The sequence below is a fragment of the Ambystoma mexicanum genome, chromosome 4q (genome assembly GCF_040938575.1).
Source record: "Ambystoma mexicanum isolate Mex_15411 chromosome 4q, UKY_AmexF1_1, whole genome shotgun sequence".
Taxonomy (NCBI): domain Eukaryota; kingdom Metazoa; phylum Chordata; class Amphibia; order Caudata; family Ambystomatidae; genus Ambystoma; species Ambystoma mexicanum.
Window position 1 is genome coordinate 169,213,568 of NC_090928.1, and position 25,255 is coordinate 169,238,822.

Sequence of the window (25,255 nt, forward strand, 5' to 3'; positions counted from 1 at the left end):
TGGGTGACCTCCAAAAGGTGGGCGTGGTGGGCACGGTAGGGGACGTGGCCAGGATTTGCAGGGTGCCCCTAGACCCCCATGTGTGGAGGACCAATCAGGGATACCCATGCTCCCCCCCCATGGTTGAGGGAAACGTGGCTGACACCATCACAGCTCAGCCCTTGTTGGACCAGCCCATTGTGGCACCTGACCTGGCACAGGATGACTCCCAGGCTGACTTCCAGGTCAGCAAGTCTAAGCCACGTGTGGCGGTGCAAGTTGCTGTCACCAGGCCAAGTGGATCTGGGGCAGCAATGTCATCTGCTGCCCCAAGTAGGCAGGGTGGGGAGGCTGCAGGGGCAGCTGCAGCTCTATTCACCCCAGCTCTGAGTCTCCCAGCCGGGACAGTGTCGGTCCTGGTCCATCAAACCGACATTGCCCCTACCAACATCACACTTCAGCCAATGCCTGCACCAAGACCTATGGTCATTGTGCCTTTGCACACTCCCAGTACCCAGTCCACCGGCGCTTCTGCCCTTACTGACCAGAGCGGCGCAAGCCACTCAGGCTCCGCTCCACCTTTGAAAAAGAGGAAGAAGGGTGCTCTGGCACTACAGGCTGAGACCCCAGACACGGCAACACAGTCCGGCATGTCAAGGAAGCCTAGCTTTAATGGCACCGAACTTGATGCACTTGTGACCTATGTGTTGGCACATAGCCGCGAAATGGTGGTGACTGCAGGGTGCAAGACCACACCTGGTCAACGTAGGACACACTGGCAGACCATCGCGGACCGCATAAGTGCCCTTGGATTTGTGAGGCGCACAGCTGATGATTGCTACAAGCGGTGGAATGACCTGAAACGCAGAGCAAAGAACAAGCTGGCCTCAAATCATGCCACTACTCTGGTGACTGGCGGTGGGTCTCCAACAGAGGACAACAAACTCATTGAACATGAGTCTGTTGCTGGGACCTTCCTCACAGACGAACAGATCCAAGGCGTGGGAGAGCTACCTGATTACGATGCATTGTCCGGTGAGTGCCCATGCATGTGTGTGTAATCCATATGTATGTTGTTTGGGTGACGGTTCTGATTGAGTGCCAGGTGAGGGTGTGTACTCCTGAGTGTTATGGGTCACCAAAGTGCTTCCTCCAATACATTCACGTGCCTTTGATTTGGGTATGACAGTATCCCTTCTGCCCACAGTAGCCAATTAGCCCCACAATACTGCTGTTGCACTAGAACTATCATCTTGCAACAACATTGTTCTGATTTTTTCTGTGTTCATTCAGGCTGATTGTTTAGAGTATCCCATTTTTCATATGCTTTTTTCATACCTAATGTCACATATGTGACATGCTTCTGTCATTGTTTACACCCCACATTGTGCCACTTTAGTTACCTGGTTATGTGAATCATTAGACCATTCAGGGCGAGGGAGTATTGGCCTGCTGAAATTTATTTTTAGGGCCTGTTTGCATGTGGAACATGATAGTTGTTTCCTGTCATGTTGAAGTGACCAACCATTGATGTGTACATCTGTCTACAATCACTGTCTTATTGTACACAGGATGTGTTGCAGTGTGTCACATGCATATTTTGCAACACTATTCTGCATTAATCTTCTCATCATGTCCATGTGACATGGATGTGTGACAGTACTCATTCACTGACATATCGCTGTAGTTGTCTAATTTTCCATGGCTATGCTACATGACATCTGTGTGCTGGCATGTGTCATGTATGTGTATTGGGCATGCCACTCACAGGCTGATGTGTGATGCCAGTGCTACACCACATGCTGCGAATGTGTTGCATTTCCATCTTGGTGTCCTCGTTGTCTGCCTTTTTTACTCCCCTTCAAACTCATTGACAGTGCATGCATGCCAGGGTTATAGTCATGTGGGACATGTGTAAACCATGTACAGGATCTCTGTCTTGTCAGGCCTATGTGTCTGCTATGGTGCTCATGCCTGTTTCCATTTCTTGTATTTCATGTTTTTGCAGGTGACGACGCACTTGATGCTGGTGAGGTTCAGGAGATGGTGCAGACCCAGGAGGATTCTCAGCCACAACCAGGCACCAGTGGGGGACGTGGTGTGGTGTTGGGTGAAAACACTTTGGTACTGCAGACCATACTGTCTCTGGGTGCAGCTCCCCAGACCTCTATTCAGGTGCTGAGTCGGATGATGAGACTTATGTGCTGTTGCAGGTCAGTGCTTCTGGCAGGGATTCTGTTCTGTCCAACCCATCTGCATCAGGGGTAGAACCCTTTATGGGGATGTCAGTGTTGGTAGGTCTGCCTTTGGCGGTTACGGATGCAGGGTCACACTCCACAGCATCTGATCCTGTTCCTGGGCCAGCAGATCAGAGGGGGAATGCAGTCCTGCAGCCTCAGGCAGTGCCAGCACAGCAAGGTGCAGATCGCCTTGCCTCAAACAGGTGTGGTGCCCGCCGACGCGCTGGCCGTGTGCCACCAGGCAATACTGTATGGGAAAACTCCATGTACGGTATGGCAACCCAACAGGCAGCATCAGTAGAAATGATGGCTCAGGCAATGGAGAGGGTGGCCACTTACATTATCCCCCCTGAAAGGCAGGTGGAGCAACAACAGCAGACAACAGACTCAATTTGCCAATCACACAGGGAAGACATGTTGGCATCCAACAGGGACCGACGGGCGGCACTGGAGACTCTGCGCAAATCCATATCAATAGAGTCACAGGGCCACAGGGAAGCTCTGAGGGTAGAACTCCATAACCTCAGGCAGAGTCTGCTTGAACTTGAGGCTTCCCGAAATGTAAGGGCAGAACAGCAGCTGGAGCAGCTCACACATTCGCTCTCAGCTGAGCTGCAGGCAACACATGAGGAGATCTGGGCATCCCACGAGGCCAAGCGTGCAGAAGTGCAGACAACCCGTGAGGTGCTGCATGGGGATCTCCGTACTTTAATCCTCCAGAATCAGACCTTCCAGACCCGCATGTTTGCTTCCATGGAGGACCATACCAGGGCTTTGCGTGGGCTGCCTCCCATAATGCCACCACCTCCTGATGCAGCAGCAGAGGGTGAAGAGAGTGACAGCAGTTCTCCCACAATGGCATAGCCATGCAGGCCATGAGCCCATGGAGGTATTTTTTTTTTCACAACATCCACGCAGGTGGGTGTTGGTGTGCACCCTTTCCTTGAACCTCCTGGGTGCCCCCCCCTGTTCCCCACATGGCCATTTTTGATTTTTTTTTTTTTTAAAAATGTTTTACAGTGTGTTGCCTTTTGGGGCTCCCGTGGGCATACACTGTATTCCGGCTGGGCACATGCAGGCTAGTCCTGAGTTTGGGTTAGATGCTTGGGTTTGTGCACAATAAAGAGTAAGATAACACGTCTTGTTTTACTTACATCCAACCCCCTTTACACAGGAACTCTATAAGGTTTTCCGGCATCACTAGTCCTGAAAAAATGGACCGTCTGCTATGATTGATTAAAAAATGTGTATAACAAATTTTTATTCAAATAATTCGAACTGAATTTAAACATAAAACACTACCCTCACCTAACACAGTGTACTAAACACTAAAAAACAGTTACTAAAACATGAAATACAAAGTTCACTTATTTGCATGACACAAAAGATATCACATAACATAACACAAAAAAATCTCAATGTGTCTCTAAAACAACAACCATCCCAACATGTTTCTGTTCTTCACTGCCCAGTTCGGGCGAACATTCTTCAGGGGAAATTTTTTAAAAAAAAGCATCCACTAATCTCTTCAACACCGTGCTGAAAGGGTAGATTCAAACTTCTATACAGGCAAAGGAAGGAAAGAACCTCCGAGCCTGTAAGAGTAAAAGGAAAAACTAATGAGTTCCAAAAAGAGGGAAAGGAAGTACTACAAAATGTAGAAAAAGAACATGGCATAGAGGTTATGCCACACTCACACGGGTCCCAACAGGGCACCCACAAATTTACCTTTAAATGGTGAAACTTCAAAGCGCGTCACAGGATGACAAATTCGCTGGTTTCTCGCCAAATGAGAGACCACTACTTCACAAAAGCGTCATAGTCCGCTAAAGTATCGCCACACCTAAATGAGACAGAACCAATACACAGAGACCACATGCTCTGTTATATCCAGAAAGGGGCTTCAAAATGCAATTACACATGAAAACAGGGCTCCAAATATCATAAAATAAATTACCTTCACAGATGTAGGGATCAAGACTGTAACAAGCAAAGCAGCAATCAACGTGTTTGCAAAGGAGAAATCCACACAGTCAAGCCGTAAAGTATCAATCTGGAAAACAATGGATGCATGGCAATGAACACCATATGTCTGGCATCACCCTTCAACATGTACCGATGGGAGTGCTTTTATTTCACCCTCGTGATTAAGACTAAGTGCCCGTACAATATATAGAATGCAGAAAAAACTTCCATGCTGTCCATCCTACACAACGTGGGAAACCCATGGCAAAAGATAACCAAACTACCCCACGCGTACAGGAAGGGAATGTACCGGCAGTGGGAAAATTATCACACACAGAACCACAATGCTAATGACTCACCTGTACACTCAGAGGGATTAAATCACTCTAATGGCAGCTTCCAAACGCACACAGCCAACACTGAATTCAGTGAAACCAAAAACTGCTGCACACTAACAGTACGTCTATGGTCGTGCGGCAACACAAAGAAAGGACTACACTACTCAGTGTAGGAAGGAAAGTCCATCAAAAGGAAGGGCCATGTTGGAACGGACCCGGCAACATAGAAAAAGGACTACACTACTCAGTGTTGGAAAAAAAGTCCATCAAAGGGAAGGGCCATATTGGAACGGACCTGAAGCCTACTGGTGTAGAACGGATTAGTGGACACCACGAGCACTAAACAGGTGTTTTTTAAAACAATGATATGCTGGCACCAACACAATATGGTATATGCATCTCACACTGTCAAAAATCATACTTGGCTGACCAAATGCCAATCAATGCTTTCGTTGAGACCTAGCACATTACTCTGTAATTTAAAAATCATTTTTTGCTCTACATTCAATAATTTTCGATCCGTTTCAATTTTGGTATGTCCATGCACCTTTTTCAAAATCAGCCATGTGAAATCATTAAAACCATGTTTCTTTTCAATAAAGTGTTTGACAAGGGGAGCAGTAATCACCTGGTTTTTGAGACAGCTGCGATGTTCCACCATTCGAACTTTACATTGCCTATTCGTTTTTCCAACATAATGTAGGCCACACGGGCAAGTGATTAAATATACAACATTGGCTGTGTTACATGGTCAGCCAAGTATGATTTTTGACAGTGTGAGATGCATATACCATATTGTGTTGGTGCCAGCATATCATTGTTTTAAAAAACACCTGTTTAGTGCTCGTGGTGTCCACTAATCCGTTCTACACCAGTAGGCTTCAGGTCCGTTCCAATATGGCCCTTCCCTTTGATGGACTTTTTTTCCAACACTGAGTAGTGTAGTCCTTTTTCTATGTTGCCGGGTCCGTTCCAACATGGCCCTTCCTTTTGATGGACTTTCCTTCCTACACTGAGTAGTGTAGTCCTTTCTTTGTGTTGCCGCACGACCATAGACGTACTGTTAGTGTGCAGCAGTTTTTGGTTTCACTGAATTCAGTGTTGGCTGTGTGCGTTTGGAAGCTGCCATTAGAGTGATTTAATCCCTCTGAGTGTACAGGTGAGTCATTAGCATTGTGGTTCTGTGTGTGATAATTTTCCCACTGCCGGTACATTCCCTTCCTGTACGCGTGGGGTAGTTTGGTTATCTTTTGCCATGGGTTTCCCACGTTGTGTAGGATGGACAGCATGGAAGTTTTTTCTGCATTCTATATATTGTACGGGCACTTAGTCTTAATCACGAGGGTGAAATAAAAGCACTCCCATCGGTACATGTTGAAGGGTGATGCCAGACATATGGTGTTCATTGCCATGCATCCATTGTTTTCCAGATTGATACTTTACGGCTTGACTGTGTGGATTTCTCCTTTGCAAACACGTTGATTGCTGCTTTGCTTGTTACAGTCTTGATCCCTACATCTGTGAAGGTAATTTATTTTATGATATTTGGAGCCCTGTTTTCATGTGTAATTGCATTTTGAAGCCCCTTTCTGGATATAACAGAGCATGTGGTCTCTGTGTATTGGTTCTGTCTCATTTAGGTGTGGCGATACTTTAGCGGACTATGACGCTTTTGTGAAGTAGTGGTCTCTCATTTGGCGAGAAACCAGCGAATTTGTCATCCTGTGACGCGCTTTGAAGTTTCACCATTTAAAGGTACATTTGTGGGTGCCCTGTTGGGACCCGTGTGAGTGTGGCATAACCTCTATGCCATGTTCTTTTTCTACATTTTGTAGTACTTCCTTTCCCTCTTTTTGGAACTCATTAGTTTTTCCTTTTACTCTTACAGGCTCGGAGGTTCTTTCCTTCCTTTGCCTGTATAGAAGTTTGAATCTACCCTTTCAGCACGGTGTTGAAGAGATTAGTGGATGCTTTTTTTTTAAAAATTTCCCCTGAAGAATGTTCGCCCGAACTGGGCAGTGAAGAACAGAAACATGTTGGGATGGTTGTTGTTTTAGAGACACATTGAGATTTTTTTGTGTTATGTTATGTGATATCTTTTGTGTCATGCAAATAAGTGAACTTTGTATTTCATGTTTTAGTAACTGTTTTTTAGTGTTTAGTACACTGTGTTAGGTGAGGGTAGTGTTTTATGTTTAAATTCAGTTCGAATTATTTGAATAAAAATTTGTTATACACATTTTTTAATCAATCATAGCAGACGGTCCATTTTTTCAGGACTAGTGATGCCGGAAAACCTTATAGAGTTCCTGTGTAAAGGGGGTTGGATGTAAGTAAAACAAGACGTGTTATCTTACTCTTTATTGTATTATACATATTGATATCCCTGTCAGTAGAGTAGGATGTTATTATAGGGACTGTTTATACCTATTTGAACATACTGGGTTTGTGCACACACACCCCTCCTGCTTCCCGTTTCCAGGCTTGCAAAGGTTGTGACCAAGTGTCAGTGACTTACAAGGTGACATTGGGCTCCCATGAGATGTGTGGGCAGTCTGTAGTCAATACTGTGTGTACATCCCTAGTGGGTATTGTTGTTGTATTGTACACTGCATGGTGTATTGATATGTGCTTGTGCATCCATGTCGTCCTCCTAATTTGCAGGTTCCTTCCTCATGTCTTCATAAGGCCGTCTCCTTTGCAGATGGAGTTCATGTTGTATGCAGTACACTGACACATTTGCGTGGCAGAAACACTCTACAGTTTTAAGGGGTCGATCTGCTGGCTTATTCAGGTGGTAAGACTACCACTACTTTGACTTAGTACTGTCATGTTTTTGCAATGTTTCATGGTGTGTTGCTGTATTGTGTTGGTGGTAAGTATTTATTCATGTGTGCTGTTTGTTATTGATTACTGGGAGCATATTGTCTGTGGGCAGTTTCCATTTGGGACTGTGCACTTTGTGACACTTTTGTCAGGTCTTGTGCTTTGCTTTGTTTGCTTTCATATTGCATGACATGCCATGGTGTGTTGGGTGGCGGAGCTGGGGAGGGGTTGGGTGACATGGCGCTATTTTCATGTTGTATTTTGCAAGGGGGTAGTCATTCATGCAGCATAAATGTGTGTGTTTTTTGTGACACAACATTGGTTGTCTTTTGGCAGGTAGGGATGCACACAATGTAACAATTCCAGGTGACCAATCTCAGGCTGATATGGTTGTTACAGTTGACTGTCCCTTATGTCATCATCATTGATTGTCAGCTGGTATGTGCCAGTGCTGTGTGCACTCCACAGGGGTGTGATTTTAGGTGAAGTAATTAGCCACCAGCTGCGTATGGGCTGCCTCACCACGTGCCCTTTCCCCTCTGATGCGCAGCGGCTGTGCTTGTGGTTGGGGATGTGGGGGCACCACCATGTCCACCAGCAGGCCCCGGCCTGTTGCAACGTTGTGCAGGACACATGCTGCCACTATGATCCTGCACACTACTGGGGGTACGTATAGCATCTGCCCACCAGAGCGGTCAAGGGAGTGAAAGCATGACTTGAGCACTCTGAATGTGCGCTCCACTATGCCCCGGGGTTGCAATATGGGCTGTGTTGTATCTTACCTCGAGTGGTGTGGTGGGGTTCCGAATTGGCGTCATCATGTGGGTGCACAGTGGGTAGGCACTGTCCCCTGGGGAGGTGATGATGGGTATCATTAGTGGGGTTGTGACATTACTCAGTATCTGACATGCATGCATGTGCAGGGGCATTTATACTCACCAAGCAGCCATGTATCACCATGCCGCCCAGCTTCTAGGTCCCCGTTTAGGGTTGACATTTTGTAAATGAAACTGTCATGGGTGGACCATGGATAGTTGGCATATACTGAGGTGATGATTCCCTTGGCATCACATACTACCTGCACGTTGATGGAATGCCAGTGCTTGCGGTTTCTGTAGATGTGCTTAGGTGCCCTGGGAGGACGTAGAGCCACATGGGTGCAGTCAATGGCACCTAGCACTTTGGGGAAGTGTGCCACCCGTAAAAATCCTGGACGACAGCCTGCCTTTCTGCAGGTGTTCTGGGCAGGTATATGTGCCTGCGGACTGCAGTCATGATGGTCAACACCTGGTGCAGGCAGCGTGACAGCGTGGCCTGTGAGACCCCCCCCCCACTATGGCACTTGTCCGCTGAAATGAACCAGTGTCAAGAAGTGCAGTACATTGAGCACCTTTTCCAAGGGGCTCAGAGCTTGGGAGCACAGGGTGGGTGATGTGAGGTCATCCTCCCACTCACTCACCAGGTCGAGTATTATGTGAGGTGGAAACCTGTACCTCCCATACACCTGGTCATCAGGCATCCCAAAAAGGCTGGTTCTGGGTGTAAATATTCTGGCCCTGACTATCCTCCTCCTCCTCCTGCGGTATCCCACGACCACTGCTGCGAGGAACGGTATATTCATCTTGGCGTCTGAGCTTGTTTGTTGTTTGCGCGCACTTTTATGCTGTGCGGGTCCACGAACGCCTGCTTCCTGTTGGCGTACGTGTTTCCGGATTAGAGCGTCTTTTTTGGGGCACGCATTAGCCCCGTTCGATTCCATGAATACGTGTTGTAGGCGCGCGGGTGGGCGTTCCGCGCATTTGCCTCCTGTACTTCCCCTGTGAGGCCCAAATTTTCATGCGTTGTTCCCCATTCCGCGTGTTGCGCCCCGTGTTACGCCTACTTTTGTTATGTGTGCTTTGCTATGAGCGCTTTTGCTGTGCGCGTAGCGCACGCTGTTTGAAGACGTGTGCGCCAGCGTGCGCCATGCAGGATTTTAGCGCACATCCATGGATTTAAACGTGCACGGACTTCCATGAATCGCTGTGCGCGGGTTTTGCTGTGATTTTCACACTTGCGCTGCGATTCGCACGCTTTCGCACGCTTGCGCAGGAATTTTCAGCGCACATTAATTCCATAAATTGGCCTGTCAATGTCAGATCTTTCAAAAATTCAAAATCTATTTCCTGGAATATTGACTTGGACACCCACTGTTTGCTTTGTTTTGTAAACGCCATGTTGTAGCGAAGCATCCCGAAAGTTCATGCAGTTTTTGCCTGTTCCCCCCCAACGTTCTTATCCACAAGTACAGACAGTCTTCTTCTGGCCTCCATACCATCTATGCCGAAATGCAACCGTTTTGGCCTGTGCTTAGGCACATATTATGGAACACCTCCAAATCTCCTGTGTGGCAGAATTCTGGTCTCTTGAAAGCCTTTTGTCATACACAATGTTGTTGAAGGAACCAGACACCAACCACTTCTTCTTATGCTTCTGCCCCTTAGTCAAGAGTCCATGTCCACATTCATGGACATTTTCGTTTTCTCTCCTATGAGTGTACGTTGGAACAATGGTGCATCAACGAATGGCATTTTTCAAGTAAAATTTCTACACATTGTCACACATTTTTTAGCTCTGCCAAAGATGGTTGCTGATAGACTGAGACCACTTTAGAATGTTTTCTGAACCCTTTATTTACCAGCAGCTGTATCTTTTTTAGAAATGTATTTTGCAATGTGTCATACATCAAATTGATGCTGTATGTGTGGGAACTGCTCTTGCATGGCCTTTGCTATTTCAACGTACCTGTCAGTGGCTATCAGGTCTATTTGAATTTCCCTGGATTACAGAAGTTTGATTGATTTAATGAAACCATGTTTCTCCATGGCAACAGACAATGTGCATTCAGACACCTGCACAATGACCAAACTTGCTATTTGTTTTACTTTCCATGTCTTGAAAGTGGTAAGTGCAGTATTTAGCGGGACGTCCTGGACTGTCACACTGTCCGTCCACAGGAAGCCTGACCTTTTTGCCAGTGAGTGTACTGTCCATTGATAACTGTTTGAGTTTTCAGGCATGGCTAATAGTGGGGAACAAGAAATCCTTCTGATATTTGTAGTACTGGGTTTCAGCAAGGAACACAAGTCCCACAAACTGAGGGAAACTTTACATTTTACTGAACATTAATCTGCTGAACAGCATAGCAGAGTAACAAAGTACATTTCTGTGTGGCACTTTTCCATGCATAAGTTCTGCTGACCATGAAAATGTGTTATGGTGGTGGACACAGCTGGCATGGATTTTCAGGTTGTTGCTTTTGATTATACAAGTAAAATGTGTCAATGGCTCCCCACATATCCTCCTATGTAATTTATTATCACATTTAACCTTTTGTATAATCTCTAGCAGGCAGCAGTCAAATACAATGTATGTGTGCACCTTTAATAGCCAATCATCCTGCAGTACTGTGGTTTATGATTTGACATTGGTGGACAAGTCCCCCAAACTAGGAATACTGAAGTATAGATCATGGGCAGATTTTCGAATCAATTGTGAAGATGCTTCAGTTATTTTTGTTCTTTAATATTTATGCATGAATTAGAGAAACAGGGAAAATCAAATGTTTTGTTGGTGAACACCTTCTAGAGGGTGTAGATTGTGTCAACGTGCCTGCAAGCAATTGTGATATATCTTCTGTTTCTTCAGTTTCCTCTGGGATATGATTTGTAATGTAGTAATGATCAATGGTTACTTTCCATGTCTCGCTGGTGACATTCAATTCATATTCCAGCCGCTGGACCTTTGCTTCAAGACTCTGAATCTTGACTGGACCATGTGGTGTCTCAAAAATTAGTTGATCCATAGTGACATCCATTTGGCAAGCAACATCATTAGTATCTGTTGCTGTCTGAGTTTGTACGCCCCTCTTCCTCCTGGGCCTCTAAAGGAAAACATGCTCAATTTATAGCACACATACAGAAGATACGATTTACCAACTAAAAACTTAAAATGAGTTAAATATCTGCTTAAAATGAGGGGGGCGCTGTTGCGCTCAGAGAAGATGGCCGCCTGTTGATCTGCTCCGAGCCGTGAGGCGCCCTTTTGCAGTAATCCTCCTGCTTGCCTCGGCGATTTGTACAACCAACTGACTGGGGAGATTGCTGGTGTGGCTGGGCGTCTGCTGTTCGAACCCCGTCCCCCAGGCCTCTCCTGCTGCGGAGCTACGGGCCGCCGCGAGCGGGACGGGAGCGGGTGCTTCTCCGGCCCCGCTCTGGGTTCCAGAGGATCGCGGCCGGGTCCCGTGGCTTGCGGCCTTCTGTGGGGGAGGGGCGTCCTTCCCGCCCTGCGCGACCGCTCTCTCCTGCCTTACGGGAGAGCGGCTGATCTGCGCTGCGGCCTATCCCTAGGACCTTCGCTGGATTCGAGAGCGTTTCGCTCCGCTGCCCCATCCTGGGCGGCGTGCTGTCTTGGATTGAGCCTCCATTCCCGGCTCCGGGCGGTGAGTTTCCCCGGGCCCCTGATCTCCTCTGCGTGCAGCCCGCTGACAGTCCTCCCGGAACTCCACATTCCCGGCGTCCTTGGGTGGCGTGTGGGCCTCCCTGATGCACGGTGGGCTCTGTGGCATCCTACTACCTACGCTGGATCCCTTCCCTCGTGGATGATTTCGGGCGCTACGCTTGGCCCTGTCTGGTGGCGGCAACTCCATCCCCCTTTTTTCTCCTGGTACCCTGTGGTGTAGGCGTGCCGGCCCAGAGTCTACCCGCCGGCGGATCCTTTCTCCGGCCACGCCACCCCCTGGGCCCATTCGCCTGTGGCCCACCTGCCTCATAAATTGGCCCGGTGATAACCTGAGGTGTCTGCCCCTTCCGAGTTACCTATTAACTGGTCATTTTACCGCGCCAAGGTGCGCTGTGACCCCTGACTTTCCGCACTGCCGCGCCATTGATCCGGGACTCACTTGCCTTTGATGACCCCTGTCTTCCAGAGTGCCAACCACCTTGCAGCCTCATACAGTGGTATAACCCTGTGCCACTTCACCGCAGTGGCAACCAGGGCTCCGGCTTCTCCGGTCTCTCCTACTAGTCATTGTCTCCTTGGCCCTGGCCCCTACAGGATCTCTGGGGTCTGCTTGCGATTCACTGGCTTCTACACATATTAGCTGGCCGGGGAGGCCCTCTTGACCCAGGACCTGCAGTCCAGCATAGATTGGTCCCACCATCTGGATTTGAGTTGCTGCATCCGGTGTTGGTGTTCGGCCGCGACCCCACGCACACGTGGCCCGCGTCGGTCCGGGTGCCCTCCCTTGGTGCCCTATTCACCTCCCTGTCTGGCCCACTGGATTTAAGCTCATCTCTTGTCGGCATCATGTCGACACGGACGGGAAAGAAACAATCCTCCATCAATATGTTTACGAAGCCTCCGGGGGGATCTGGGGCGGAGACGCCTGCACAGGAACCATCCACTTCGCATGAGCTGGAACCATCCGAATCTCAGAAAATTATGGAATACATCTGGGAGGGGTTCACCACAATCCATAGCAAACTAGATGACATGAATGGTACGATATCCTCTATTAAGGCACATATGGAGAGGACTGATGGTCGTGTGACCGAGATTGAATCACGGGTGAGCACCGCCGAGGATGGTCTGGGTTCCCTCCGTGCGGAGGTCTCCACGCTATCCGCCCGCGTGACAGAGGTGGAGAAGAAGAACGAGGATCTTGAGTCTCGCTCGAGACGCAACAACCTCTGCATAATCGGGGTACCGGAGGACAGCATACAAGAACCCATGGAGGACTACGTGGAGAGCATGCTACTCCGACTTCTTGATTCCCCAAAACTCTCCCCACAATTTGCAATCGAGAGAGCCCACCGTGCACTTACAGCGAAGCCCAGACCTGGCGCTCCTCCGCGCCCTATCATAGCCAGAGTCCTAAATTTTCGCGACCGTGATGCCCTCCTCAGGGCGGCGAGAATCAAGGGTGACCTTCTGTTGGGCGCAGCCAGAATCCACCTATATCCGGACTTTTCAGTGGCGGTCCAGCGTGAGCGTAAGACCTTCCTGGCGGTGAAGAGAAGACTGCGCGAGTTCCAGGTTAAATATGCTATGCTATATCCCGCCAAACTGCGAATCGAACATGCAAACCGAGTATACTTCTTCACGCTACCGGAGGAGGCCTCCAGGTTCATGGATGAACACTTCCCCGGCTGAACCGTATTCGCAACATTCACTGTTATTGCCTTATATCTTGTTACGTCAGATCACACACTGTGACATGAGCCTACCACAACATGGACTAATTGTTGAGGGGATGCCAATGGGCCCTAGCCCAGAACTTATTTAGACTTGTAGCATTCCGTCATTACCAGTTGTAGCATCTACGAAGGCTTATGGGCCGAGGGGGTCGCCGTCCATCCCGACCTGGCCACATCGTGATGTAAAATGTTAATGTCTTTGTTTTTTCTCTATGCGGTTCGACTGCTGGTTTGGGTTATGCTACAGTGTGTTCTAGCTGTTGGGCGGTCGATGGTGCGGACTTCTCCCCATCAATGCGTCCCAGTTACTTGCCACATGCATCCTCTGCCTTTTCGATTGCCCAGGAACTCCGTGGTAATCCCTTGATCCTAACGTTTGTAACTGAACCCATACATCGTCTCGATCCTGTTGATCGGATGGTTACTCCTTATAACCTCGTTACATTGGTTCATTATAGGTGGTCATGCCTGCCCCTCCCCCCCCCCCCGCGGGACCACCCCCGGATGAGTCTTGCTATCATTGTCAGGCATTAAGTTTATCATAAAATTGCCTCATGGTACGGAGCACCACCGCCAGGCCAACTTACAGGCCCCCCAGGCGTTGATGCCATTGTTTTGGATTTGGTTGGTTGGATATGGGGTGTTCATCCCTCTGGTTGGGGGAGGGATGTGGGTGGGGGTGGGGGGTAGGAGGTTTTACGTTAAAAAAGGCTTGGTATTCGCAGAGAAGGTAGAGTTCAGAGCACCATGGTCCCAATGGCGTTACAGATTTGATTACTCTAGGGACCGACTATGGGGGGCACTGTTCCATCCACCTGTATTCCTCTATGTCTACCTTGGGAGTGTCGAGTGAGGAAACCTTGACATTCATGAGCTGGAACGTGCGGGGGCTGGGAAACTACAAGAAAATGAGATTACTACAGCTTCAGGCTGAGCGGCATGGAACTAAGGTCCTGTTTCTTCAGGAGACACATGCATGTACTGAGTATTGTGAAAAGTTTGCTAAATCATGGGGACCACAGAGATACTATACCTCCTACTCTACCCAAAGTCGTGGGGTTATGACCCTTATTCACAAGAGCATTAGATTCAACCCCATAGCTACGACAATAGACCCCCTGGGCAGATACGTGTTACTCCATGGCACTTTGCAGAATAGGGAAGTGGTCCTGCTAAATATCTACGGTCCCAACATCGACAATCCTGAATTTTATACACATCTTACGTCTCTCCTAGATGGCTTCCCGTTGGTACCGATTCTCTGGGGAGGCGATTTTAATACGATATTCGATGTGGATCTCGATAGATCTGGTTCTCGTCCCCGTCAACTCACTAGGGCTGCATATACTACACTCTCTTCCCTTCCCCGCCTGGCCCTGGTCGACGCATGGAGGCTCCTTTACCCTGACTCCCGCTCTTACTCCTCTTATTCCTCGGTACATGATTCCTTTTCCCAGATTGACAGATGGCTAGTGTCTGATATACTCATAAGGAGTGTTTCGGGCTTGACGATCCTGCCCAGGACTCTCTCCGATCACTCACCAGTGACTGTCACCCTATACTGGGGCCCGGATCGTGACCGAACCAGACACTGGAGGATGAAACCACTTTCCCTCCTCGACCCGGTCTTCAGCTCGGAGTTGGAGTCGGCGATCGAGGAGTTCTTGGAGATCAATACCGACTCCGTCTCGTCACAAGCCACCCTCTGGGAGTCTTTCAAGGCCTACATCAGAGGCATTGCCCTCTCTAAGGAAAATGGCATCCTTAGAACCATCCGTAGGGAGATCGCCGAGAGCGAGGCTGCTCTATCCGAGTTGGAGGCTCGATATACATTAGATCAAACTCCTGAAATCCTTGCGTTAATCGGCACGGAGTTGGATACCTTCCGCGCACTTGCGGACCGGGAGCGGAGGTTTCTTGATAACCCTGGGCTTGCGAGGAAATATGGTGAGGGTGAAAGCCCATCCCGTCTCCTGGCTAGGCTTCTCCGCCGTGAGTTTGGTGCCCCACCCATTCCTGGAGTTGAGAGACCTGATGGATCCCTGGCCACTTCCCCGGGTGATATCAATTCCGAATTCCTCTCCTTCTATCAATCTCTGTATGCTAACGCGGACAATGCCACTACATCAGAAATCGACGTCTTTCTTGACAAGCTTCCCCTATCGGTTCTCTCCCTCGATACCATCGGATCCCTTGAGAGCCCATTTACCCCCTTGGAATTCTCGGAGGCCATAGACTCCCTCTCATCAGGCAAATCCCCAGGATCGGACGGTATGCCTGTTGAGTTCTATAAGCGGTTCAAGTCTCTTCTACTCCCTCGTCTGGTTGCTCTTTGGGAGGAATCGGTGGAGGTGGGTCAGTTCCCTCCCACGCTCCGCGAAGCCACCATAACCGTTCTGCTAAAACCTGGCAAATCCCCCACTCAGTGCGGCTCTTACCGCCCACTCTCATTAATCAATTGTGACGTCAAGATTTACGCAAAGTTACTTGCTTTACGACTTGTCCCCTTCATGCCACATATCATTCATCCAGATCAGGCGGGGTTTATTCCGGGACGCTCTACCTCCCTGAATTTGAGGCGCCTTTTCAATATTATAAGCAGAGTGAGCCCAGATGTCCATGCAGTGGCCGCCACGCTTGATATGCAAAAAGCTTTTGATTCAGTCTCGTGGAAGTATCTCTGGGGGGTACTCGACAAATGTAAATTCGGCCCCACTTTTCTCTCCTGGGTCAGGCTACTATATTCAAACCCCGTTGCCAGAGTCCGCACTGAGGACCGTTGCTCCACCCTCTTCCATATAGCTAGGGGTACTAGACAAGGCTGTCCCTTCTCTCCGTTAATCTTTGCTGTGGCAATGGAGCCGTTCGCAGATATGCTTCGCCATTATCATTCTCATAGAGGCCTACGTACCACCGGTTCCTCGGATATAGTCTCCCTATATGCTGATGATGCTCTCCTCTTCATTCGCTCCCCTGAAATTAACCTGGCCCCAATACTAGAGGATATTGTTTTCTTTGGGCGTATCTCTGGCCTGACGGTGAACTGCGCTAAATCAACCCTTTTTCCGCTCACTCCCAGCACACTCCCCCCTCCCGATACCCTGGGATTCACTTGGGCCCAATCTGAGTTTACCTATTTAGGCATAGTGGTGTCACGTCACATTGATCGGGTTTTCGAGGAGAACTATCAAGCATACCTCACAAATCTTATGTTAAAAATTCAGGGTTGGGACAAACTTCCGATTTCATTGGCAGGTAGGGTAGGAATACTGAAGATGGTAGTACTCCCCCAACTATTGTATAGATTCGCTAATGTCCCGCAGTGGCCGGGAGTCTATTTCTTTCAAGCGTTGACACAAACCCTCAATACTTTCCTCTGGCACTCGGGTGCGGTCCGCCTTAAGCTCAAGACCCTTGCCGCCCCGATGGAGGTGGGTGGCCTTGGTGCACCTGACTTCCTCAAGTACTGGCTGGCGGCACAACTTCAACACATTGCACATTGGTTTAATATATCGGACCCCCCTCCCCATGTCAGACTGGAAAAGCTATCAATTAGTGACCGCGACATCCGATCTCTGGGGATCGCACCCATGCCAATAGTATCGGGCTCACTAGATCCGGTGAGGTGCACATCCTTGGCTTTATCCAAAACGTGGCAAATGTTGGGCACCACCCATCCCTTCCATGGTAACCTTCCGATCTGGAACTGTGTCCCGGGGATCCCACAGGTCCCTCCATCGGTTGTTCGCACATGGGCTGAGGCGGGATTTGAATTGCTCCGAGACATATTCGAACGTGGTAATTTCATAGAATGGCCTGACCTCCCACCTTCCCTTAGACAGAGGCCTTCCTTCTGGCTTCAGTACTCAGCCCTCCGTAGAGTCCTCAAACATAAGTACACGTGCTTCCCAGCATTGCCACCTGATAAGTTGGCAATCACTGAACTGTCCTCACCTTTCCCTATGAGGGGCAAAATTTCCAGACTATATACCTTGATCCAATCCAGATCACCCCCTTCATTTTCTAAATTAAAGCGCTCTTGGGAGGCTGATCTCAGATTGGAAATGACCGACGATCTTTGGTCCCATATGTGCGCATGTATCCAGGGGGTCTCCTTCAACTCCTGATTCAAGTTAATTCAATTTAAGTTACTCCACAGATACCACTACACCCCGACCAGACTACACCGTATTTCTAACGACTCCTCCCCTAGATGCCCTAGATGTGGCCGTGATGACGCCAACTATATCCACATGATCTGGTCTTGTCCCCGTCTCACTCAATTCTGGAGCGCAGTTTGTTCCACTGTTTCATCCATTCTTGATCACCCTATTTCCCCAACCCCAATGAAATGCTTATTCCACGACTTTCCCGAGCTCCACCGTGATTCCAGGAAACTGGCTGGCCTCTGTATGCTGCTGGCTGTGCGTGCAATACTACTTTGCTGGCTTCGGCCTACCACCCCTACTCACGCACAGTGGCTCAGAGCAGTTACGTGGGCTTCCGCCACTGAAGAATCATGGGCGGTACAACAGCCCGCCTGCTCTAGACCTAGAGACATTTGGTTGAAGTTCCGCTCATTTATGTCCCCCCCTGACACCGATTCAGATCCTACATCTCCAGCCCCCTCTTCTCGTTTATCTCCAGTTGTTTCTTGATTTGTTCTCCACCTGGTTTTGTACTGTCCTGCTATGCATCTCCCCTTGTGCGTAAGACGACTCTTTGTACTCATTGTATGAATCTGTAATGTTTTACGTTGTTTTGATTTTATATGCTCTGTTATTGCTCACCTGTACCTGTGCTACCAAGCTGAATAAATAAAAGTTTAAAAAAATAAAAAAAATAAAAATATCTGCTTAAAATCTTCTCCAAAACAAACTGGTTTGTTCTTTACCCTGGTTTTGTTAATTTTCTTTGAAAAAGTGGACTTCGATTTTCTGACCACAAGACCAAGCTGAAAAAAGAATGTTTACAATGTATAAACCCAGCAAAGAAACATATGTACATAGCTATAAATAGAACCAACTTTACGTACGTAAAAAATGGCAACATAATAAAAATTACATGCCAACCAGACATGTAGATAAATAATATTTCAGAAAATGTTATGTATACCTCTGGTCGATGTGTCTCTTCAATTTCTACAAATTTAGTGGTATATTCCTTGGACATAACATTCATTAAAAAAGTTAATTGTCACGCTAATATAATTGTACAATCTTTGATCTCACAAACTACTTCTCGACAAAGTTGGTTTAAATGATTGTTGACCTTAAATGATAAGGTTAGTTGTTGTAATACTATTTGAAAATTCTTGTCACGATAAAGTCTAACACTTGCTATGTGTGATGTTTTCAAAATATATATTTCACATTTCACCTGATAACCTTCCGAGATGTGACATGGAGTTCATGTGATATCATCCTGCAAAACACAGTGAATACAATGTTGCCTCCCAAATTAGTTTGCAATGTAATGTTTGATTTTTTATGTATTCTGCTTTGGGTGGGAAATTAAATGTTAATAACACAAACAGAACTGTTTCATGCAGTGAAAGGTTAAATGCATGTCACTTTCAAAGTATGTTTTAATAAGGATGTAAACGCAAAATTAAAAAGAAAACATCTGATGCAGATGATGGTTCGTATTGAGAGACACTCCTACATGTCACTTTGGGCCTCATTACCCGGTAGGCGGTGAGCCATGCCGCTATTAGCGCCATGGCTCATGCCGGTAAAATACCGGCACCGCCTTGGCGGAAAGGGGATTTACTGCCCCATTCCAAGGTTGGAGGGGCAGTAAATCCCCCTTCCGCCATTGCCCTTCCCCATTCCCATTTCTGCCCCATAGGGCTCTATCGGAATGGGGAAGGCGCTAATTACGGCACCGCAATTTTGCGGTGCCGTAATTAGCTCCGAGGTCCCTTAGCGGGTTGGATTTTAACGCCTGCAAAAAGCAGGCGTTAAATCCCCCAACCCGCAAAGGGACCTCGTAGTAAGTCAGTAGGGATTTAGCGGTACCGGTATTTTACCGGTACCGGTAAATCCCTACCGCCATCCGTGTAATGAGGCCCTTTGTGTCAATAACTAATATTATACATAATAATCTACATTCTGTTTCAATTTGAAGTAGACCACATGCACGTATTGTTCAGTCGCAAATAATGCATTAGTATAAAATAATTACTTGATAGGTGAATGAGGTTGCTGTTGACTCCGGCCTAGTAATCGATGATGAATCTTGCTCTTTCATTTTATACATATATTCAGGCAAGAGTCCAATTGAAAATGTACATTAGTATTATAAATTTGAGCACATCAAATCCTCTAAAACATTACTACTTGCATGTCGCTTGTCCTCACCATTTGGATACTCAACATGTCTGTGGTTTTCTCATTGGTGAAAGTCTGGCCTTTCATTAGTGAGCTCTATGTAAAGAATCTAAAATAAATTAAGCGATTAAGCGAAAGTGGGGATAGACAAAGTAGTCTAAAGTGAAAATTTGGAATACTACAGTGCATTGTGTCGCAAGTGCAACTTGAGTAATATAACTGATGGAAATATTCCCCAAAAACTCAAAACCACTCATCATATTACGTTTTCCACTTACCATTTCAATAGATTGAGAGATCATTTAGAAGACATATGTGTACAAACCACTCTTTTAATATACCACATGCAAAACAAATTCATTGTCCACTACTCACCTGAGCCAGAGTGTGCTGAAATTTAATTGGAACTGTATTAAACTTAATCATCAGGTATTGCCAGTCCATTCAATAAACTTTAAACCAGCAAAAGAAAACATGCCTTTAAAACATGGACTATGAAACATTACATTTTGATACAATGCAGTGAAATGCAATGTGCTAATTCCAGAGATGAAAATACATAACACTTTCGATGATGGAAGTCTTTGAGATAAATTAAAATGAGAATACGATGTACATTGGGTATAAAGCAACAGAAACCTTCTGAGCCGCGATCAATGAAACTACAGAATGGAATAGTTGACCAACCCTTACTTGGATCAACAGATGAGCCAATTCAGCAAGCCAGGTAACAAGTAGATTGATGACGATATGCCCTGTAGTTTGTAGAGATGTTCTCTAGATAACTATAAAGGTGTTTATAAAGGCTTAGAAAAGTGGGTGTGTTTGTGAATGTGTGACATGTTCGTTGACACCCACCAAGCCTCAATGCCAATGTTTGACATCCTTAAACACATCCACCTTCTCCCCTCGTGAAGGGAAGGGATTTTCAAAAGGGAGTCTGGGGACACTGGGTCTGGTGTGGCCATTTCGAAAATGGTTGCAGTGCAGAATACCCCTTTGAGATGTACATGGTGTTTGGCACCTTCAGCGTCCCCATCCACCCAGGCCCCTCTGGAGTGAACGGTCATAGGTGCGAGCTACCATTTCTACTGGTGAGGGATGGATGGACAAGAGGCAGGGGCAAAAGGCCTGGAGCAATGTTGAAAGGATACATACATATGTTGATTGCAGGGAAAGGGTCTACACAGGGGAGTCTGGAGACCCCAGGTCTGGGATGGCCGTGTGGAGAATGGTCACAGTGCAGAAGACCGTTTTGAGGTGTACATGGTGTGTGGCACCTTGAGTGTCCCCATCCACCGAGCCCCCTCAGGAACGCATTACATAAGTGCCAGCTGCCATTGATACTGGAGGGGGAGGGATGGGCATGTGGTAAGCGCAAAATGCCACCAAACATCTCTCATGAACCTCCTAGACAGTTGTAGGTGTTGTTGACCTACTGGAAAATTGAAACAACTGTTCATATTCACTTTTTTAAAAATGTACATTTGTAATGTTGATGGCACAAACAAACTGCAAATTGTATTGATGTGGTTACTGTGCTGTGTGTAAAAATCCCTTGTACTGCCGTTGTCACTGGTGAATTTCACGCAAATGGCTGGAATGACACAGGCAGGTATTGCTCGTTGAAGGCGGAATCCAAACCTTCCATGAATCCACCATGTAAATGCAGGATAGGCTCAAGCCTGTACCACCTGCGAAAGAGAAACAGAAATATTTTACTTAAATGAACCAGATAACTGTATTTATTTAGTTTGACACACCGCCTAAATTCGATGGCATTGTTACCCTTAAAAAAGTAGCTTTCAGAATAAAGTACTTGGATTTGAAGTATTGATAAAGTGCAAAGTGAACGTCCACTCAAGCAAGAACAGTTAAGAATCTAGGGCAATATTGCTTTTAAGTTCAAAGGGAATGAAACACCATTGTTCAGACGTTAAATCTAGTGATGAATATTCTAGCTTTACATTAGTAGAAGAAATGTATTCAATTTATAGAAAAAAAAACATTTGTCATTGATTGATGGATGTTACAATGATGCAGGAGAACAACATCAAATGTTATTCATCTTAGTTGTCAAACATACATCAGATCTAGAGTAAACGTACTTGTTATTTGGATTACAAGGCCAAACTGTTGCTCGTAATTCGTGCATGAGGACCATCATCATCCACAACACAGATCTTGTGAGGCAGGATGCCCTAAAGTCATGCAGCTCAGAAACACATAGTGGTGGTGTGTCTTCTACAGCTATGCAGGCCAAGCATCCAGAGTTTTCTCTGCAGCAGCAGTTCTCCACCATGGTTGGTATAACCTTGCAACGATCAGAGGTACACCAGGTGGAAATGTCTTCAATGCGACTGGGTTCAGGCTCCGGTGATTGATCATCACGACTCTCATCTGATTCCCCATCGTTTCCACTTCTTTATCTTTCAATTAATTCCTCCTCTGAATATTCGGGCTCATACTGGTATGGCTGTATTGTTGGCATAGTTCCTGAATATTGAAGAAGTACAAACAGTCAGAAAAATAAGAATGTGTTTGTTTGTATACACTAACTACTATTAAAGAAGGAGAAGGGAAAACACTGCCATGTTACAAAAACCCATTATGCAAAGACATGAACAATAGGCACAAACTATGAAATTTTGCATGCACACATGTAAAATGTAAGCCTTGTAAAAGGAGAATTCAAATATAGTTTGGTAAAGACTTTTGTATATAATAAGTGTTTAAATAAAAGCAACTACTGAGTTTAATCAGTTCAGATTATCAAAGGACCTTTTCACAGGGTGTCGAACTGGAAAGATAGCTGAACAGAGCAGAAACAAGTCACAGAGGCTCGAAACGAAATACACTGACATGAAAGAAAAAGAAACTCCATTGTGTTGTGATCAAAAAGGTTTGTTTATACTTGTCGAGGAAAGTGGAGTCTTGGCATTTCCATGGAGACACATCAATAGCTTGCACGCAGAGGATGTTGATACGAGATGTGCATTGGCATTGTGAAAAAGGGCGTAAGTGTCTAATGATGTTAATTTGAGGGGCAGGCAATCTTTATTCTTGCCACATGGCCACTTGAACTTAGGGCGATGTATCAACATATAAGATTAGCACAAGATGGTGGCACCCAACCCATTGTTTTCGCATGTGTAAATATGAGGAAAACTAAGGTAAAATACATATGAATTATTTTAATATCAATTACAGTATGCTTAAAAATACTTGCCCGGTCCATCGGGACAATAACATTTCTGAGTGAACTTCCCCTTTAATTTCTTGGGATATCTCTGTTCTTTGAGGCATTGATCTAAAATGTCTAGCAGTCTGTAATCAAACCACAGAATCTGCAGACCTGTAAATATCGGCTAAAAGGCAGATTATCCCTTAACTCTCTTAGGTTGTAAAGTAGCCGTGTATTTCTATTTGTCATCTTTACATATAGACGAGAGGACAATTGGACTTCCACATTTCTGATGGTGATATACAGGAAGTGGATTTCCTTTTGGCTTACTTCCATTGTGAATTGTATAAGTGCGTTAAGCCAAAGGTAAAGCACTCCAAGGATTTGTGATTCCCCTGCCAGATCAATATGACCTCATCAATGCAGTGTTTCCACATTCTAATTTGTCTAAAGAAAAGATTGGCTATATCGAAAAGATCTTTGCACTCCTTTTCCGATATATACATTATGGCCATGATCGGGGCAAATGCTGTGCCAAGGGCTTTCCCCTTTATTTCTTAATAAAAATATATGATTGAATTGGAAATAGTTATTCTCTTGTGCTATTAACGTAAGTTCTAAAATGAACCCCTTAGGGTCCTCATAATAAAGGATTGCAACATTTTCTATACTGGTTGCTTGGCAGAGTCAAGAGAAGAGAGAAAGACAAACAAGTGAAATGGTTATTACGGATGATCCTGATGACCAGTTTGCTGCTATCACTGGTTGACCACTATCTACCCCCGTGACACTTCAGGTCTCTGACTAGGTGTGACCAGGAAAATGTAGATAGAAGGTCTAATTTGTGAAATATATTCACTCTGAAAGAATGTATAGGCGGTGTTTGTAGGAACCGTTTCAGAAACCTCTTTCTAACTACATGCATTGTTGTGGCTCAGTGCTGGACCTGGGGATAGACAGTGTTCTCAAATGCAATGCTCATCCTTCTCTTCTGGCAAAGGGGTTGTATCACCTTCACTAGATTCTCATCACGGTTGCTGTGAACAGATTTGTAAGCCATAGGAGTGGAGTGTGTGGGGGATTTGACCTACCACTCAGATTTGCAATCCCAAACTCTCCTCATGTTATCCCCTTCTGAAACAGATTCAGTTGGTGCCTCCATTTCTGGCACCCAAACATCCCCCTGCAAAACCTCGATGTGTCCTTTGAAACACCAGAGGATGGGATCCATTCTAACATTTGCCATACTCAAATGTTTGGTGGGCTTTGAGTTGGCAGCTTGGAATTGGCAGACACAACCAAACCACTGCTGACATTAGAAGCACAGGTAATGATCTAAACCAGTGTTTCAATGCTTAACATACTTGTTGCTGTGGTGGTAGATGTGTAACTCCTATTTGATGCTTCATGGGGTTTTATACTTCCACCCATGATGCATGCATCATTGGTGACAGCCAAAGAGATGGAGGGGTCCCCATTGCAAGTTCCTCCTCCTTCCCTACCTTTTATTTATAACATTTCTGTAACACCTAAACCCTGATGTATCACAGCATTTGGTACAAAGACAGTGAGAGAAAGGTAACAGCAAAATGAGTCATATTTATAAAAAAAAGCCAGGTTTTTATGAGTTTTCTGAAGTCAGGGTAAGATTGTCTGTTTCTGATGGTGCTGAGAGGGAGTTCCAGAGTGTAGGAGCTGTGACACAAAACCTGCTCCCCCTGCTCTTTTGTTCTGGAAGAGTGTGCAGAGAGACACTGCAGCTAGATCTTAGTACGTGCAAAGGGGCTTTATGGGTGATGCACTTGTTGAGGTAGCAATGCGCCTCTTTGTAAAGACACCGGTGAGCTGTAATCAGAGTTTTAAAGTCAAGGCATGCTTTGATTGGTAGCCAGTGGATTTCACACCTCGATGCAGAGATGGGGTTGGATCATCGTAGGCATTCTGCAGTAGTTGAAGTTTGGTGAGATTGGTGGGCGATGTGCATATGAGAAGGACGTTGCAGTAGTCCAGTTTGGTGAGTATGAGTGCTCGTACCAGGTGAGTAATGCAGTTGCTCTGGGAGAGGAATTGCCTGCTCAGGCAGATGAGAGTGGCAGTATAGACTGTGACAGAGGCAAGCACATTATCAATCCTGGCCATGGTAAGATCAGCTTCG